Source organism: Lepus europaeus, chromosome 8 (assembly GCF_033115175.1).
Source record: "Lepus europaeus isolate LE1 chromosome 8, mLepTim1.pri, whole genome shotgun sequence".
NCBI classification, from domain to species: domain Eukaryota; kingdom Metazoa; phylum Chordata; class Mammalia; order Lagomorpha; family Leporidae; genus Lepus; species Lepus europaeus.
In genome coordinates this window covers 39,646,028-39,665,292 of record NC_084834.1, presented here as the reverse complement: position 1 = coordinate 39,665,292, position 19,265 = coordinate 39,646,028, and the positions used below count along the sequence as shown (strand labels likewise).

General features: G+C 37.8%; 1 pseudogene; it reads left to right on the top strand.

Moving 5' to 3' along the window:
* LOC133765252 (L-lactate dehydrogenase B chain-like) overlaps positions 1 to 19,265 on the top strand; it is a 63,025-nt pseudogene that overhangs the window by 24,874 nt on the left and 18,886 nt on the right.

Genomic DNA, 19,265 nt, shown 5'->3' with positions numbered 1-19,265 from the left:
AGACTGACTTCCATAGTGGCTTAACCAGTTTGCATTCCCACCAACAGTGGGTTAGTGTCCCTTTTCCCTCACATCCTCTCCAGCATCTATTGTTGGTAGATTTCTGAATGTGAGCCATTCTAACCGGGGTGAGGTGAAACCTCATTGTGGTTTTGATTTGCATTTCCCTGATTGCTAGTGATATTGAACATTTTTTCATGTGTCTGCTGGCCATTTGGATTTCCTCTTTGGAAAGATGTCTATTGAGGTCTTTGGCCCATCTCTTAAGTGGGTTGTATGTTTTGATGTTGTGGGGTTTTCTTGACTTCCTTGTAGATTCCGGTTATCAACCTTTTGTCTGTTGTGTAGTTTGCAAATATTTTTTTCTATTCTGTCTGTTTCCTATTCACTTCCTGACTGTTTCTTTTGCAGTACAGAAATTTCTCAATTTGATGCAATCCCAAATGTTAATTTTGGCTTTGACTGCCTGTGCTTCTGGGGTATTTTCCAAGAAGTCTTTGCCAGTACCTATATCTTGCAGGGTTTCTCCAATGCTCTCTAATAATTTGATGGTGTCTGGTCGTAGATTTAAGTCTTTAATCCATGTTGAGTGAATTTTTGTGTAAGGTGTAAGGTAGGGGTCTTGCTTCATTCTTCTGCACGTGGAAATCCAATTTACCCAGCACCATTTATTGAATAGACTGTCCTTAATCCAGGGATTGGTTTTGGATCCTTGATCAAATATAAGTTGGCTGTAGATGTTTGGATTGATTTCTGATGTTTCTATTCTGTTTCATTGGTCTTTCCATCTGTTTCTGTACCAGTACCATGCTGTTTTTGATAACTACTGCCCTGTAGTATGTCCTGAAACCTGGTATTGTGATGCCTCCGGCTTTGTTTTTGTTGTACAAGATTGCTCTAGCTAGTCTAGTCTAGTCTAGTCTCCTGTGTTTCCTATGAATTTCAGCATCTTTTTTTCCAGATCTGAGAAGAATGCCTTTGGTATTTTGATTGGTATTGCATTGAATCTGTAAATTGCTTTTGGGAGAATGGACATTTTGATGATATTTATTCTTCCAATCCATGAACATGGAAGATTTTTCCATTTTTTTGGTATCCTCTTCTATTTCTTTCTTTAAGGTTTTGTAGTTTTCATCGTAGAGATCTTTAACGTCCTTGGTTAAGTCTATTCCAAGGTATTTGATTGTTTTTGTAGCTATTGTGAATGGGATTGAACTTAGAAGTTCTTCCTCAGCCATGGCATTGCCTGTGTATACAAAGGCTGTTGATTTTTGTGCATTGATTTTATATCCTGCTACTTTGCCAAACTCTTCGATGAGTTCCAGTAGTCTCTTAATAGAGTTGTTTGGGTCCCCTAAATAAAGAATCATATCATCTGCAAAGAGGGATAGTTTGAGTTCTTCCTTCCCAATTTGTATCCCTTTAATTTCTTTTTCTTGCCTAATACCTCTGGCTAAGACTTCCAGAACTATATTGAATAGCATTGGTGAGAGTGGGCATCCCTGTCTGGTACCAGATCTCAGTGGAAATGCTTCCAACTTTTCCCATTCAATAGGATGCTGACCGTGGGTTTTTCATATATTGCTTTGATTGTATTGAGGAATGTCCTTCCATACCCAGTTTGCTTAGGGTTTTCATCATGAAAGGGTGTTGTATTTTATCAAATGCTTTCTCTGCATCTATTGAGAGAATCATATGGTTTTTCTTCTGCAGTCTGTTAATGTGGTGTATCACGTTGATTGTTTTGCGAACATTGAACCAACCCTGCATACCAGGGATAAATCCTACTTGGTCTGGGTGGATGATCTTTCTAATGTGATATTGCATTGGCTAGATTTTATTGAGTATTTTTGCATCTATGTTCATCAGGGGTATTGGTCTGTAATTCTCTTTCAATGCTGCATCTTTTTCCGGCTTAGGAATTAAGGTGATGCTGGCTTCATAGAAAGAATTTGGGAGGATTCCCTCTTTTTCGATTGTTCTGAATAGTTTGAGAAGAATTGGAGTTAGTTCTTCTCTAAATGTCTGGTAGAATTCAGCAGTGAATCCATCTGGTGCTGGGCTTTTCTTTGTTGGGAGGGCCTTTATTAGTGTTTCAATTTCTGTCTCATTTATGGGTCTGTTTAGGTTTTCTATGTCTTCCTGGTTCAATTTAGGTTGTATGTGTCCAGGAATCTATCCATTTCTGATAGATTTCCCTGTTTGTTGGCACGCAAGTCCTTGTAGTAATTTCTGATGATTCTTTTTATTTCTGTGATGTCTGTTGTTACGTTTCCTTTTTCATCTCTGATTTTATTGATTTGGGTCTTTTTTTTTTTTTTAGTTAGTTGGGCCAGTGGTGTGTCAATTTTGTTTATTTTTTCAAGAAACCAGCTCCTCGTTTGGCTGATTTTTTGTAATGTTTTTTGGCTTCAATCCTGTTGATTTCTTCTCTGATTTTAATTATTTCTCTTTTCCTACTAGCTTTGGGTCTGGTTTGCTGCTGATTTTCTAGATCCTTGAGAGGAACTGAAAGCTCATCTATTTGGTGCCCTTCCAATTTCTTGATGTAGGCACCTATTGATATAAACTTTCCTCTTAACACTGCTTTTGCTGTATCCCATAGGTTTTGGTATGTTGTGCTGTTACCCTCATTTACTTCCAGAAAATTTTTGATTTCTTTTTTATTTTCTTCTATGACCCATTGTTCATTCAGGAGCATGTTATTCAGTCTCCATGTGTTTGTATATGCTCTAGGGATTCCCGAGTTTCCAACTTCATTCCTTTATGGTCTGAGAAGCCTCATGGTATGATTCTAATTCTTTTGAATTTGTTGAGACTTGCTTTATAGCCTAGTATGTGGTCAATCCTAGAGAAGGTTCCATGTACTGCTGAGAAGAATGTAAATGCTTTATGTGTAGGATGAAAAGTTCTGTAGATATCTGTTAGGTCTATTTGGGCTATAGTGTCATTTAAATCTACTGTCTCCTTGTTGATCTTCTGTCCTGTTGATCTGTCTATCTCTGAGAGTGGAGTGTTGAAGTCCCCCAGTACCATTGTATTGCCGTCTAAGTCTCCCTTTAAGTCCCTTAACAAGTCTTTTAAATAAACCGGTGCCCTGTAATTAGGTGCATATACATTGATAATCGTTATATCTTCCTGTTGAATGGATCCCTTTATCATTATATAGTGCCCCTCTTTGTCTCTCCTAATAGTTTTTGTGGTAAAATTTATGTTATCTGATATTAAGATGGCTTTGCCTGCTCTTTTTTCATTTCTGTTGGCATGGTATATCTTTTTCTAGCCTTTCACTCAGTCTGTGCTCATCTTTGTTAGAAAGATGTGTTTCTTGTACGCAGCAAATAGATGGGTTTTGTTTCTTAACCCAATCAGCCAATTGGTGTCTTTATCTGGACTGTTCAGGCCTTTAACGTTTAACGTGACTTTGCAACCAAATTATTTAGGAATATACTTGAATCTTTTTCCTGCCAAGTAGTGTAGGGGATGCTATATACAGGCACATTGGCCACAATCCATGTCTTTTAGACATTCAGAACTAAGTGAACACTCAGGAGAATATGTGAACAATAACAATTTAATGTAATAGTCAATAAGTGTTACAGTAGATGTTTAGATGAAGCATCATAGGAACTATCTCATTTTCCTGGAAATAAGGAAAATTCCAAAGTATAAAGGACATTCCAGTGAAAGAAAAAGTTGAACAGGAAGAAAAAGAGAATAAGAAAGAGTGTTCCACTTTGGGTGAAGTCTAAACTTCTAAAACTTAAGACAAGTTTTTCTTATAGCCTGGATTAAGACATATTAGAAAGTGTTGATGGCTTAGGCTGAAGGAGGAAGGGCATGGTACACTCTCCAATGCACTTGAACATACATGAAACAATGCTACCCAAGAGAACTTTCAGAAAGAGGAAAATGTTCTGAATCTGCTCCATGTAATATAATAACCATCAGTTACATATGGCTGTCAAGTGCTTTGAAATATGCCTGTTTCCAGTGAGATGCTCAGTTCTTTAAAATTTCATTTTGTTTTAATTGTTTTAAATTTAAATAACCACATGTTAATAATGTCTTTTGGATTTGACAGCACAGATCTTGAGGAAGGACTTTTCCTGCTTTTTCTGCCTCTAAACCATCCACAAGCATGATCTACTGTTCTAAAAAAATTCTCATTTACGTACCATATATGTAAATGAATGTTCAAACAGGAATTGGGCTGACCATATAAGGCACCCAAATGAATTGTGAGATAAATTACCAAGTGTTCTAAAGCACCCTAAGATGTGTGTGTGTGTGCATGCCCTCAACCTAGAGACTCAGGAGAACTGGTGGTGTGGTCCCTGTCCAAAAATCAAGACCCAGGAAGAACTGAAATTTAGTTGTAGTATAAAGCAGGAAAAAGCTATGTCCCTGTTTCAAAGGCTGCTGGGCAAGAGGGAGTCTCTCTTACTTGTAGTAGTGCCAGCCTTTTAGTCCTTTCCAGGATTTCATCCAATCCGTTGGATGGCAATCTGCCTTACTCAATCTATTTAAATGTTAGCCTCATCCAAAAAGCGTCCTCATGTAAACATCCAGAATAATGTTGGACAATTATCTGGGAATCTGTGACTCAGTCAAATTAGCTCATGGCATTAATCGCCCCGTGAAGTAAAACTAAAATAGAAAACCTTCAACTTCTCACCAATATAAAGAAAATGACTGTAATGTAAATTAAAAATGTTATCTTAGGCCGGCGCCACGGCTCTCTAGGCTAATCCTTCACCTTGCGGCGCCGGCACACCGGGTTCTAGTCCCGGTCGGGGCACTGATCCTGTCCCGGTTGCCCCTCTTCCAGGGCAACTCTCTGCTGTGGCCAGGGAGTGCAGTGGAGGATGGCCCAAGTGCTTGGGCCCTGCACCCCATGGGAGACCAGGAGAAGCACCTGGCTCCTGCCTTCGGATCAGCACAGTGCACCGGCCGCAGTGCGCTGGCCGCGGCGGCCATTGGAGGGTGAACCAACGGCAAAAGGAAGACCTTTCTCTCTGTCTCTCTCTCACTGTCCACTCTGCCTGTCAAAAAAAAATGTTATCTTAAAAACAAGATGAAAGAAAGAAATAAAAAATAATAAAAAGAAAGAAAGAGAGAAAGAAAGAAAGGTGACAAAGAGAAAGAAAAAAGGAAAGAGAAAGGAGGAAGGGAAGAATGAATGGAAATATCATATTTAGAATTTTTTCTATGAATTAGACTGAATTGATTCTCTTTGTATTAATATTCCATTAACATGAGAATTATGTTGTCATAGTTTTCATGTATTTGCTGTGACCCTGAGGATCTAAGGTATCAATAAATTCCTTTACAAAACACGATATAGGTATATTCCTCTGTTCTACAATATTTTCTTCAGAGTAAAAAATTGTCTTCTTGAATTTAAAAAAATATATATGAGAAAGTTGGGGGAGGACTTTTGGAGAGAATTTCACGGGACACTGGAGAAAATAAACCATAGGTTAATCTGCTGTGAGAAACACTAGCTCAAAGAGAAAGGATCTGTTAAATGGACCCAAAGTTTTACCTCCCAAGAAGAAGCAGGCTTTGAATTTCAGTGAGGTTCTGAGAGTATGGAACCAATTTCGGAATGTACCAGTTGAGTAGTCTAGTTCCAGCCCACATATCTATTCCTCTGCTCTGGTTAAAAAGATTGGAAACCATGCTTACAAACTTAGGGGAAGAAGAGTGGGGTTAAAACGAAAAAGCTGACCACATACACTTCCCCAGCTACAAGGTTTCAACTAATCAACCTAAGCAAGTAATAGGGAAATACCTGCTCTTTGAGTATAGCTAAAAATTTTATAACATGGAACCAGAAAAATCTGAGAGCTATCTAATAAGCGTAATTGACAGATTTTGGTGAACACATTTTGTGTAAATGGTAAGAGAATAACATTTTGAGTATCATCCTCAGGTTTCTGTTTGGCAAATTTTCTCTCCAGCTGTATTTGATGATCCTATGATTTCATGTTACCTACAGTTGATTAGATAGGTCAGTGGATTGCTGGAGATTTTATCTATTACAGAAGAAAAAGACATTGAGGAACTGTAGAGGACAAAACAATCACTCTGTGCTTATGTAGTGTACCAAACACATATACAGTGATTTTCAAATGGTTTGTTAATGATAGGGAGGGTGTTTGATCCCTAAGGCAGCATCTTATAAAGTTGGGACGGGTGGATAAATAGTGGTGTATTTCAAAATGTCTTCAAAGAAGATTTTGATTCCTCCAATGCAGATGAGAGTTCCTGCTGTGAAGGATGGGAAACCATTGAATGATTTTTAAAGGTGAATGACATAAATACATGTGGGTTTTAAAAATCCACTTGATACTTGTACAGGAAAGATATGGAACAACTTCACAGACTATAAACACAATACCTATTAGGGAATAAATGAAATTGTTCTGGTGAAATATGATGGGAAACTGAACTAAAGTAAGGGATGCTACAAAGGGAAGAAATTCAGGAGATATTTCAGTGGCAAAATTATCAGATGTTGGGACAAAATTGGATAGTGGTAATGGGAAAGAGACCCATTGAGAATCATGCTCAGGAGGATGACCTGTATTATAGTAGATCCCCAGATGCAAATAATTAGGCTTTTATGGAGTCAGTCCTTACAGTTAATTGTCAAGTTAAAGCCAGTCCTAACTTGACTGGGATAGGTGATATTTGCTATAACATATTACTGAAAAATATTATAGTCCTTTTATTTTATTTTTTAGGTGATAAATAGAATGCATGTGTGAGTGTGCATGTGTGATTTTACCTCCAAATCAGGGCAAGTGAAAATGTCTCCTAAAATTTCTACAGTTCTTTATAGTGAAAACATTCAGAAACCTTTCTCCTGATTTTTTTTTTAAGAATATAGAGTATACTGATGCCATAAACAAGAGTGTCAAGTTGTTAAATCAACAACAGGAGTCACTGTGTACTTACGTCTCATGTGGGATCTGTCCTTAATGGGTTGTCCAATGTGAAGTAATGCTATAACTAGTACTGAAACAGTATTTTTACACTTTGTGTTTCTGTGTGGGTGCAAACTGATGAAATCTTTTCTTAGTATATACTGAATCGATCTTCCATATATAAAGATAATTGAAAATGAAAAAAAACACTTGGTTTTAAATTGGAAATTGCATAGAAAATTAATCAATTTTTAAAAAATATCATGTAGGATCTCTGTCATTAATGTGCTGTACATTGTGATTTAATGCTATAACTAGTACTCCAACAGTATGTTTCACTTTGTGTTGCTATGTGGGGGCAAACTGTTGAAATCTTTACTTAATATATACTAAACTGATCTTCTGTATATAAAGAGAATTGAAAATGAATCTTGATGTGAATGGAAGGGGAGAGGGAGCGGGAAAGGGGAAGGTTGCGGGTGGGAGGGAAGTTATGGGAGGGGGGAAGCCATTGTAATCCATAAACTGTACTTTGGAAAAAAAAAAGAATATAGAGTATATTCTCATCGTCTATAGTCACTCTACTCTGCAAATGAACCCCAGAGCTTCCTACTCCTATCTAGCTTTAACTTCAAACTTGCTTAGGGTAGGCAGAGAAAAGGTCCCACCTCCCAGATACTCATATTTTGATCCTGCTAGTGGAATATGTTGGATTACATGGCAAGGAGAATTATGACTTCAAGTGAAATTAGGCTGCTAAGCAGTTGAGCTGAAAATAGGAATTGCCTCTTTGATTGTCCAGGCAATATCACAAGGGTCCATCCGTGTGAAAGAGGGAGGCAGAAGAGCCAGTATTAGAGTGACATGATGCCAGAGAGACTTGAACAGCCATTGCTGACTTTGAAGGTCAAAGGAGCCAGGAATGTGGACAACCTCAGAAGCTGAAAAAAAAAATAAATAAATAAAACACATTTAGCCCTAGCACTTCCAGAATGGAAGGCATGCCAATACCTTGATGTTATGCCAGCCAGACCCGTTTCAGACTGGTGACCTCCAGAAATGTATAGAAATCTGTGTTGTTTTAGCCACTGCTTTAGTGGAAATGTGTTACTTGTAGCCACAGGACATAGACATGCTTGCACTCATCCTTTCTTAGCAAATCACTGGCCTCACATTCATCTACATTCATCATCTGTGTACCTTGAACTATTACTTTATAGTTTTCCTGTGTCGGTGCTATTTGCAATTTATTTATAAGCTGGTTACTTATGCCACTGTGTGACTATTACTGTAGAAAGTTAAATTACCAGGTGTATTCCCAATAACAGGCCCTTCATGTTCTCTCTCATTAAAAAAAAAAAAAAACATTTTGTGATGTGGTCTCTTTTTTTCCTGCTTGTCTAATTGATGCCCAACTTATACAATTGTCAAGTAATAAATAATTTAGTTGTAAAACTTAGACAACTTTCTGTTATAAAATATAATATTTATTTTTCTCTTAGATTAATGTTTGGGAAATGCCTTGTAAATGTTATCTTTCATACTCTTGCCTATCTATAGTAAACATATAACCTTATATTTAATTCCAAGTAATAGAAAATTCTGGGAGATGTAAGTTGTAATGATGAACGAACATTATTGGCTCCTAAGACTTTATCTGTAACCTACATATAATATTCAGAACTTGAAATGATGAAAATAATCTCTCACAGGCCTAGATTAGCCCAACACTCATGAAACATAGATGTGAGTGATTTTGCTGGGAGACTTAAAAATGAATACGAGGGCCGGCGCCATGGCTCACTTGGTTAATCTTCCGCCTGCGGTGCCGGCATCCCACATGGGCGCTGGGTTCTAGTTCCAGTTGCTCCTCTTCCAGTCCAGCTCTCTGCTGTGTTCCAGGAAGGCAATGGAGGAAGGCCCAAGTGCTTGGGCTCCTGCACCCATATGGGAGACCAGGAGGAAGCACCTGGCTCCTGGCTTCGGGTCGGTGTGAATCTGGCCATAGTGGCCATTTGGGGGGTGAACTAACGGAAGGAAGACTTTTCTCTCTGTCTCTCTCTCTCACTGTCTAACTCTATCTGTCAAATAAATGAAAAAGTTAATATGAAACCACTACAACTTTCATATAACTTTGATGTTGGGGAGGGAGAATTAGAAAAGGAGACTTTATCCAAATTGTGTCTTTGGGGCAATCAGAATATTGTAAAGTGCTTATCTAAGGTACAAAATATAAATAAAGTAAAAACTGGTTTGGCTCTGTTTTCAGGCCACATACAGTTTAACACCAGTATACCTTGTGGTTTCCCCTCTGAAGATGGGTCACAAATGGAAGGGTGCTTTATATTCACTCTGCCGCTACCAGATGTTCCCAGAGATTAGCTGGAAAAGAGCAATGAAGATTCCAAAGACAAGGAATATGTCCTATTCTTAGTAGGGCATAGTTCAATTTAAACGTTACATGGGTACTTCAAAAAGGTATTGGAGGGGCCTGTGTTGTGGCACAGCATATGATATCCTGTATCAACTGCCTGGGATTGAGACCGACCTCCACTTCCATTCCAGCATTCCATTTAACGCGCATCCCAGGAGGCAGCAGATGTCGGCTCAAGGAGTTGGTTTCCTGCCACCCACATGAAAGACCTGGATGGAGTTTCTGGCTCCTGGCATTGACCTGGCCTTGCCTTGGCTGTTTAGAAAGTTTAGAAAGTGAACCAGCAGATAGGAACTTGCTCTCTCTCTCTCTCTGACTTTCAAATATATAAAAATCAATAGACTTTACATATTGTTAATGAAAAAATACAATTAAAAGATAAGTTTATTTTGGGGCAAAACATTTGAAGATCATGTGTGGCTTTTTTATAATGTGCATTTCCATGAATGATTTGAAGATTCACAAAGTGGCAGCCAGCCACACAGGCAAGTGAACAAAGAGTCTGGTCTCTGGGTTATCTTTAGTAATAACACCACCACCTAAAAGAACAAAAATGTTAAAGTGGATCAGGAAGAAATGCATGAATTATATAAGCAAAGGAAATTGAAGCTTACTTCCAGGCAAAGAGCAAGCTAGAGATACTCTACTATAAAATCCAAGATTTTTCACCCCCAAGCTCTGCCATTAAGTGACAAGGACACAAAAGCCCTCAATATGAAAATGACACTGAAGCTGTAATTTGATGAAACTTGAGATACTGAGGTTGTAAATTACATGTGAAATAACAAATATTTAAAACATTTGAAAATTGTTTGTATTTCTTAAAATTGCACCATATGCTATAAATCTCAAAATACAGGGTAATTGCAGTCTCTCTGGCAAGTCTGTTTAGATAGCAAAACCTATATTTGAGCATCTCTGGAGATCTAAGGTGTAATCTGCCACAGCTGTGTAATAGAAGAAGCTCAGATGCATGGAACTACGTAAGTTATTTTCAACTAGCAAACCTCAGGATATTTTTCTCTCAGTGAAAGTGTAACGTTCTGGGTTATAATTGTATTTCTCCCACACAAACGTTCATGCTTTGATAGAAACAGATTCTAAAATAGAGAGTCTAAAAGAATAGAATTCCACCTTTCCTAAGAATGCAATTTTAATCAACTTTTAAATACCACAAGCAAAAGGCACCTGAGCCCAGATACACTGACTCTTGGGAGAATGCTGATTCAAATATATGTTTTGCAGTAGCCAAATATCCTGAAGGATATCAGGTGCCTATTCCCATGATCTGTTCCTTTAATAGATTGAAACTAAAGCATTTCATGGACTATGAGAAAGGATATTGTTTTATGCCTGTGTATGCAGAGTCCAAACGTCACACCCTGGTGAATTATCAGATTCTTGGGATCTCTCATAGTCTATGATCTATGGCAGTTTTGTAGCCCATTTTCCACTCTATTAATTTAAATAGTCAGTTTGGCCCTGTGCTTTTCCATGTGAATTTCCATCAAATATTATCTAGAGGGCTGGATTTTTGGCTCTTGCCTTAATGAATGAGAGTTTTGGTTCCAAGTAGAGTTGCCTGTAATCTTGACACAACTTCAGTTGGTAAATATCTCCCAAATCCTTCTATAATCTTTGAGAAACCAGCTAAAAGGGAGGACACAAGAACACCAGGGACTAATAAGCTTCTAGCTTTTTAGTTATCGCATAAAAAATAATAAATACCAGGATATCATCTCTAGGGCTTGGAAATAATGAGAAATCTCTGTTCATCATAAATAGACCTTGAGCTTGTTTTAAGAGGAATGCAGCTCATTGAAAAGCCCTCATGCAAGGTTAGTGTCTATCTAGGAGGGCAAGTTCATTAAGAACATGATTTGGAAGGGACTTTCAAGAGGAAGTGAGAACAGACGCGTGGCAAGCTAGCCCACATCAGCCAAAACCAGGGTCAGTAAAATAGCAAACATCAGACAGATGTAGATTGTATTTGGTTCCTCTTTCTACCCCACTGTTTTAATTTTAGTTCTTTTTATTTTACAATAATATTTCTAACGGCATATGGGATAATTATTTTAATAACAATACTATTATGAGTGTACTAGAATTAATTTGTACAAAACTAGCCTGTGGGCTTCTCGAATAGAAGATGAGCTCTTTGACAGGAAGTTGTGTTCATTTTTGCATGTTTAATCTAGCATGATGTTTTGCAAATAGTGAATGCCAGACAACGGTTTTTATAATTTGAGTTAACTTTACATAAGTGTCCAATGTCTATGTCTTTTTTGGTATTGGCATTTTCTAGTCCTAGAAACTTTGAATACAAGTATAAAATAAATATTTATGATAACATCATATATTTTGCCATAAGATTGATCATAGCATGTTTTTATTCCTTTACATCTTTCATTTCACTTAAAAAACATAAAAATCCCTATTAGCCTGAGACAACTTACCATAGTTTGGATACAACATGAAGAACTGGAAAATGTCTTATTCTGGATAATTAATAAATAAATATTGTCAAGTAACTGCTAAAGGAATAATGGATAAACTTGAACTAATGACGCAAATGAATTGCTAACCAGCATGGGGAAAGTACCTATCCTATTAAATCTTGGGTAGCTATGATTGTATCCAGAATTCCATTTCTTTAGTTCCACTGAGCAAACTGATACACAGAGAAAATGTGCAAGATCTTCTTGATCTTCCTTTCTTTGAGGCCACAAAGATGTAAGAGCCCTCTCTACCTGCTTTAATTCACTACTCTTCACCCATAGCAGCAGCTTCTGATGTCAATCACTGCATATCCATCCAGGGAGAGATGGGGGAGTGTGTAGGAGAAGGTCAGTTAGGAGAAGAGGGACTACTGTGCTTCCAGCTCCACTCAAGAGCAGACCGCAATTGCTCAATTGTTCAGAGTGAAATGATCATAAGCCACAGCTCAAAAATCCCCCTACACAGAATACCTTACCTACATTAGCAGAAAATATGCTTGTTTTTATGGCTGACTGGCTGTAGGGCTGCTATCTGTCAGTTAGGTTATGAAAAATCATTCTCCCTGGGGTATCATATGCAGTGCAGTTGCTCTCTGTCACAGGAATGGCACCGCCTATGCTCTCAGTCAAAGGGAAAACTGGAAACATGAAAACACTGGCCTATTCTTGACCTTAACCTCCATGAGCCTGTGGAAATGCAGTGTAGAGTGAGGAAGCAACTCTAAGCTTAGGTAAAGTATGAGTAGTGAGCCAGTATAACAACATAAGGATTTTTATTGCTTAGCTTATTAGAAAACACAATTCTGTTGGAGCTTGATTCGTTTACAAATTTGCATGTCAGACAGCTGAGCAGAGCTGGTGGGATATCAGGTGGTCTCCCTTTAATACACACAGTTACTCAGTTACCAAAGACAAAGTTTCTCCTAAATCCCTAATGCAGTAGAGCCCTGCTAAGATTTTCAGGTCTTGATGAATTTTGTTAATACACCAAGTCAATAGCTATTCAGTTTGGACAGTCCCTGGGACAGCGAGAGCCACTCCAGGTACAGATCAGGGCTCTGGCGCTTTTGTTATTGATCAAGTGGGGATGATGATGATGATAATGCACCAGCCTCACAAATATTTAATAAAAGTAGTGACCATTGGAAGATTTTAAGGGACATAGTAGGTGCTTTATAAGCATTAGTTATTCCTAAATTTGCTTTTAAATATTAAGTGAAGAGGAAAAGTTGAAAGAAATGGTAGGTTCTATGATCTTGCTAGAGGATAAAAAGTGACTTTTGAACAGAAGAATAAAACAAAAATCATTGGGAGTATAAATAATGACACCCAATACTGCTGTGATAATAGATTATATACAAAAAGAGGAGCTGCCTTTGTGCTATTGCAATTAAGTTAAGAGTGGCTATCATGAATGTTTAAACATTTCTGACAATGACCATTGAACCATTAAAATTTTTAAACCTAAGATAATTTTATCTATTTATCAATTCTCATGTTAATGTGGTATTAATACAAAGAAAACGGATTCTATACAGTTCACAGATATAATTCTAAGAACACAATGATACTTCCCTTCCTCCCTCTCTCCCTCTCTCCATTATCCTTTCTTTCCTCTATCCTTCCTCCTCTCTTTCTTTATTCCTTTCTTTCAATTTTTGAGATAACATATTTTTAATTTTCATTATAGTCAAAGGCCTAATGCTCCACTAAATAAAGAGTTCAACAAATAAAAAGTAAAAAGACCATAGTTCAGTGGGAATATAAGCAAAGGCTAGAAACAATAATCAAATGAAAAAATTTCCATTTCACTCAGATACAGTAAATTTTGAAATAATCACAGGTCATTAAAACTATAGAAGTATACTGTTCTCAACCATTGGTTTGACTAAACAAAGTTTGCAAATCTACATTTGTAGCAATGCTGTTACAAGAATTTCTTTTTGGTTTTTAATTAAGGAAAAGAGAAGACAAAGATCTTGGCAACAACAATAGAGATTATAAAAACTATTATTTTTATTTTCAAAAAATCCATTTATAAGCTTCCACAAAGTAGATATTTATATGTGTGTGTGTGTGTGTGTATCAAAAGTTTTATATAAAAATAGTTTTGAGGGTCACTGTTGTGGTGTAGCAGGTTAAATTGGCACCGGCAGTACTAGCATCCCATATAGGCACCAGTTTATGTCACTTCTGATCCCATTCTCTACTAATATGCCTGGAAAAGCAGCAGAGGACTTGACCAAGTGTTTGAGCCCCTATATGCATGTGGGAGACCTGGAAAAAGCTCCTGACTCCTGGCTCTGACTTGGACCAGCCCCAGGTGCTGCAACCACTTAGGGGACGAATCAGCGGATTGAAGACCTCTCTCCTTCTGTCACTCCCCCTCTTTCTGTAATTCTGTCTTTCAAATAAATAAATAAATAAATCTCTAGAAATTATTTTGATTACATATTCAAAACAAATCAAGCATGTTGTCCATATAAATTATATTACTGTTTCCATATATAGGCACATCAGAATAGCTATTCCAAACAAAAAGGATGAAAATAAATGTCTATTAAGTATGTTAAAATGCAGGGCCATCATTGTGGCATAGTAGGTAAAGAACCACCTGTGATGCTGGCATCCCATATAGGTGCCAGTTCACATTCTGCTGCTTCACTTCTGATCCAGCTCCCTGCTAAAGGCTTGGGGAAAGCAACAGAAGATGGTCTGAGTGTTTGGACTCTTGCCACCCCCATGGGAGACCTGAATAAAGCTCCAGGGTCCTCGTATCAACCTGGTCCAGCACTGGCCATTGTGGCCATTTGAAGGGTGAACCAGCTGATGAAAATTAAGTGTTTATTTTCAACCATGGGATGAAAGTGCTGTAGGTATCAGTTAGGCCCATTTGCTCCATAATGTAGATTAGATCTGTTGTTTCTTTGTGATTTTTTTTTCTAGAATATCTGTCCATTAATGAAAGTGGGATGTTGAAGTCCCCCATTATTGTTGTATTGGAAACTATGTCTCCCTTCGGATCCATTAATATATTTTTAAGTAGCCAGGCAACCTGGCATTGGAAGTATACACGATTACTATAATCTCCTTGTCCTGTTGAATTGATCCCTGAATCATTACATCATGACCTTCTTTGTCTCTTTTATGTTAAAGTCCAGATTGTGTTAAAGTTTTTGTGTTAAAGTCTAGATTGTCTGATATCAGGATGGATACTCCTGTTCAATTTTGCTTTCCATTAGCATGCAATATATTTTTCCATCTTTTGACTTTCAATCTACATGTATCTTTGTTGTTAAAATGTGCTTCTTATAGGCAGCAAATATATGGCTCTTGTTTTATAATCCATTCAGCTAGTTTGCATCTTTTAGTTGTAGTATGTAGGCCATTTACATTCATGGTTATTGTTGATAAATAACAAGTTAGTCCTGCCATTTTTCTATAAATATTCCTATTGTTTCTTTTGAATTAACTTTGTACTTTTACTAGAAGATTTTCTGCCTTTACATTCTTTCATAATCATGACTACCTTTCTCCATTTCTATGTGTAGCACACCCTTAAGCATCATTTTTAAGGCTGGATGAGTGGTAACAAATTCTTTCAGTTTCTGTTTGGGAAGGTGTTTATTTCACCTTCATTTATAAATGAGAGCTTTTCTGGCTGAAGTATTCTGGATTGACAGTTTTTTTTTTTTCTTTTAGGAATTCTCTCCCAGCCTGCAGGGTTTCTGATGAGAAATTCCTTGTCAGTCTAATTGGAGATCCTTTTATCTGGTTATCTGGTTATCTGGTGTTTCTCTCATGCACACTTTAGAATCTTTTCTTGATGTTTTTACTTTTGAAAGTTTTACTGTAATGTGTTGTAGCGAAGATCTTTGCTGATCATCTCTATTAAGGGGGCTATGTTCTTCCTGTAGTTGAATGTCCTGATCTTTCTCCAAATTAGTGTCATTTTCTGCTATTATTTCATTTAAATTAGTTTACCGAACTCCAAGACAAATGCTAAATCATTTGACAGTATCTTCTAAGCCTTGAACACTATTTTCAGTTTTTCTAATTTTTTCTTCATGTTTTTGATCTGAGATATTTCCAAAGATTTGTCTTTAGCTTAGATATTCTTTCTTCTGCCTCATCAAGTCTGTGGTTAAGTATTATCTTCTTTATTTGTAGTATTTCAGTTTGATTTCTCTTCAGTGCCTCTATCTCCCAGCAGAATTTTTCATCAATATAATCTATGGATTCCTTTAACCCATGTATTTGCTTCTCTGTGTTTTTGAGGGATCTTATGATTATTCTTTTGAATTCCTTTTCAGACATTTCCTCAATCTTTCCATCTTCACATTCTAATATTGAGGTGCTTTTGTGTTCCTTATGGGAAGTCATGTTGTCTTCCTTGTTAATGTTTCTTGTATTTCTACATTTATTTTTATGGCATTTGTGGAAACATTTGTAGGTTTTCTCCTCTGATGGCTTTTTGGTGGCTTAATGGAGTGTCTACTGCTTTATTGCCATCTAGAGGCATATGCTCGCTTGAAAAAAATTATGTCTCCTCCTACCCCTGGCTGCAGGAGTCAAAAGTCGTGTCCTCAATTGCTGCTGCATGTTTGTACTCCCCACACTACTCCACGATGTCTCTCTGTAGAAATCCCAAAGCACACATCTCTCCAACTCTCCCCTGGGAATGTACTTCCTCTGCTTTTCTTCTGTAATCTTCCCATGATCAAAGTCAGCGTGTCATTTCCATATTCACACATTCTAGATCCCCTGTGACCACAAATTCTAAGATCATCATGGTAACTGCAAGAGTCCATCAGCAAGTGGGGGAGACTCATCTCAACCTGGTACAGAGAAATGCAAATGTCTTCAAGTTCATTATTTGGCAGATCATCAAAAACAGTCCTGATTGAATAATTTTTAAAATTTTATTTGACAGATAGAGTTGAACAGTGAGAGAGAGAGAGAGACAGAGAGAATGGTCTTCCTTCTGTTGGTTCACCCCCAAAATGGCAGCAATGGCCAGAGCTACGCTGATCCAAATCCAGGAGCTAGGTGCTTCTTTCTGGTCTACCACACAGGTGCAGGCACCCAAGCACTTGGGCCATCCTCCACTGCCTTCCCCTGCCACAGCAGAGAGCTGGACTGGAAGAGGAGCAACCAGGACTAGAACCTGGCACCCATATGGGAAGATTAACCAAGTGAGCCATGGCACCAGCCCCTGACTGAATCATAACTATGATTTCCCACCCAATTACATAGGTAATCTGGAAATTAAGTAGACTGCCCAAGCATTGTGTTATTAGAAGTGAGTATAGTCTGGATTCTGCTAGATTTTGCTATCTCATGTCTGAAAACTTGACATTCTTCACAGCAGCTGCCATGCCTAGATTTTGGGAGAACACAGTGACTCAAGTGTGGATGTCTGGAGTAGAGTGAATGTGACAGGTGTTTCTCTCCTGAAACTGCTTCCAGATATAGGAATAGACAATGATAATGAAAACTGGAAAGAGGTACAGAAGATGGCGGTGGAAAGTGCCTATGAAGTCATCAAGCTAAAAGGGTACATCAACTGGTTTAAATGAATATGTTGAAAAATCTCTCCAGGATTCATCCAGTGTCAACAATGATGAATGGAATGTATGGCATTGAGAATGAAGTCTTCTTGATTTCTTCCATGTTGTCATCAACACCCAGGGATTAACCAGTTTCATCAACCAGAAGCTGAAAATCAATGAGGTGGTTCAGCTCAAGAAAAGTACAGCTTCCAATTCAGCTCCCTGCTATTGCACGTGGGAAAGCAGTGAAAGGTGGCACGAGTGCTTGGATCCCTGCACCCACATGAGAGACCTGGAAGCAGCTCAGGGCTCTTGGCTTTGGCTTGATATAGTTCTGGCCATTGTGCCATTTGAGAAGTGAGCCAGCACATAAAAAATAAATTCTTAATTAAAGAAAGAAAGATAGAAAAGTACAGACACCTTGTGGGACTACCAGAAAGACACAAAAGGTATATGAATCCTGAGTCCTAGGCTGTGGAAACTTAAACCTATAATGTGATTAGTCCTGAGCCCATAGTTTTCATCCATATATGTGGAGCACAGATTGCTTTTCTCTTTCTTAATAAGTGAATTTCAGGCTCAGACTTAAAGCATAGCCCCGTTTAATGCTTGCAAAATGAGCTCTTAAATTAACCAGTGTAGAGAGGAAAAAAAATAATTCTTAACTCAGTAAACCATTTTCATCTCATTCACAGGGTTCTGGTTAACATTTCCATGTGAATTCAAGTTAAACATGGTATACTGGATGCATCCAATGATCTCTGCTAATTCTCTGAATTCCATTAAGGAAGCAGTTAAGGAATAATACAGGTAAAGAGGTACCTGTTCAAACATTATGGTAGAAGATACAGAAGTGGAAGGCATACATCAATCAAATTTTGGGAGATGGAAGGAAAGCAGATGAACAGATAGTGACAAACTTAGAACAGAAAAACACAACCCTATGCTTGCAAAGGGAGAAGTCAATAAGACTTACAGGAGGAATTGGAGGCATTGTTATTTTCAAAGCCAAAGGTGAGAGATAAAGGTTCAGTAATCCTTTTCTTGCAACTTCTAAGTCCAAAACTTCTGAAAACTAAGAAAACTTTTAAAACTCACTTTGTAGCAAAATTTGACATTAGACAAATTACTTTGCTGTCAAATATGATCTAAAATAGGTAAAGCTAATTGTAATCTTTATGCTTCCATCCTAGTGAGAATATTCATGTTCCACTTCAGAACATTCAATGTGTTTAAGAAGGTTGCTACAGATCTCATAAGGTAATATATCAGTTGTGTACCATATCATTTTATAAAATATGAAATCTGAATCATTAAACATATCTGGGTCCAAGGGTTTCAGCTAAGATATTGTAGAACTGCTTAATGAACTATTTCTGGTGCAAGATTCCTCCCCTAATGTTCTCCATCACAGCAGGAAGTTATATTTACTCTCTGGAGGAATTAAATCTGAGAATTTCTACTTTCTGTAGACATTGTACTCTGAAGCCTAATAGAAGGTACCATTTTGGAACAGGGAGAGTAAGTGAAAGTTTACAGAGGGAAGACTGTGGAATCCCTGCTGATCCCAGTGTCCCTGCTTGGCTCACAGAGATCAGGAAGGTTTATACTCCTGGCAACAATATTAGAGACTGGAGGGTTTTTCACCCAAGCTAGACAAAAATAACAGACCTATACATTTGACGCTTGAGGATTCCTGTGAAAACAGTGGGCACTCCATCTGTTCACCCTACAGAGATGTCTCACCCATGTGTACAGATCTTTAAATCAGACTGAGTGGAAGTCAGGGATCATTAGCCGTTTGAAGACATGAAAGGCTAAATAAAACCAGTGGGAAAAAGAACTC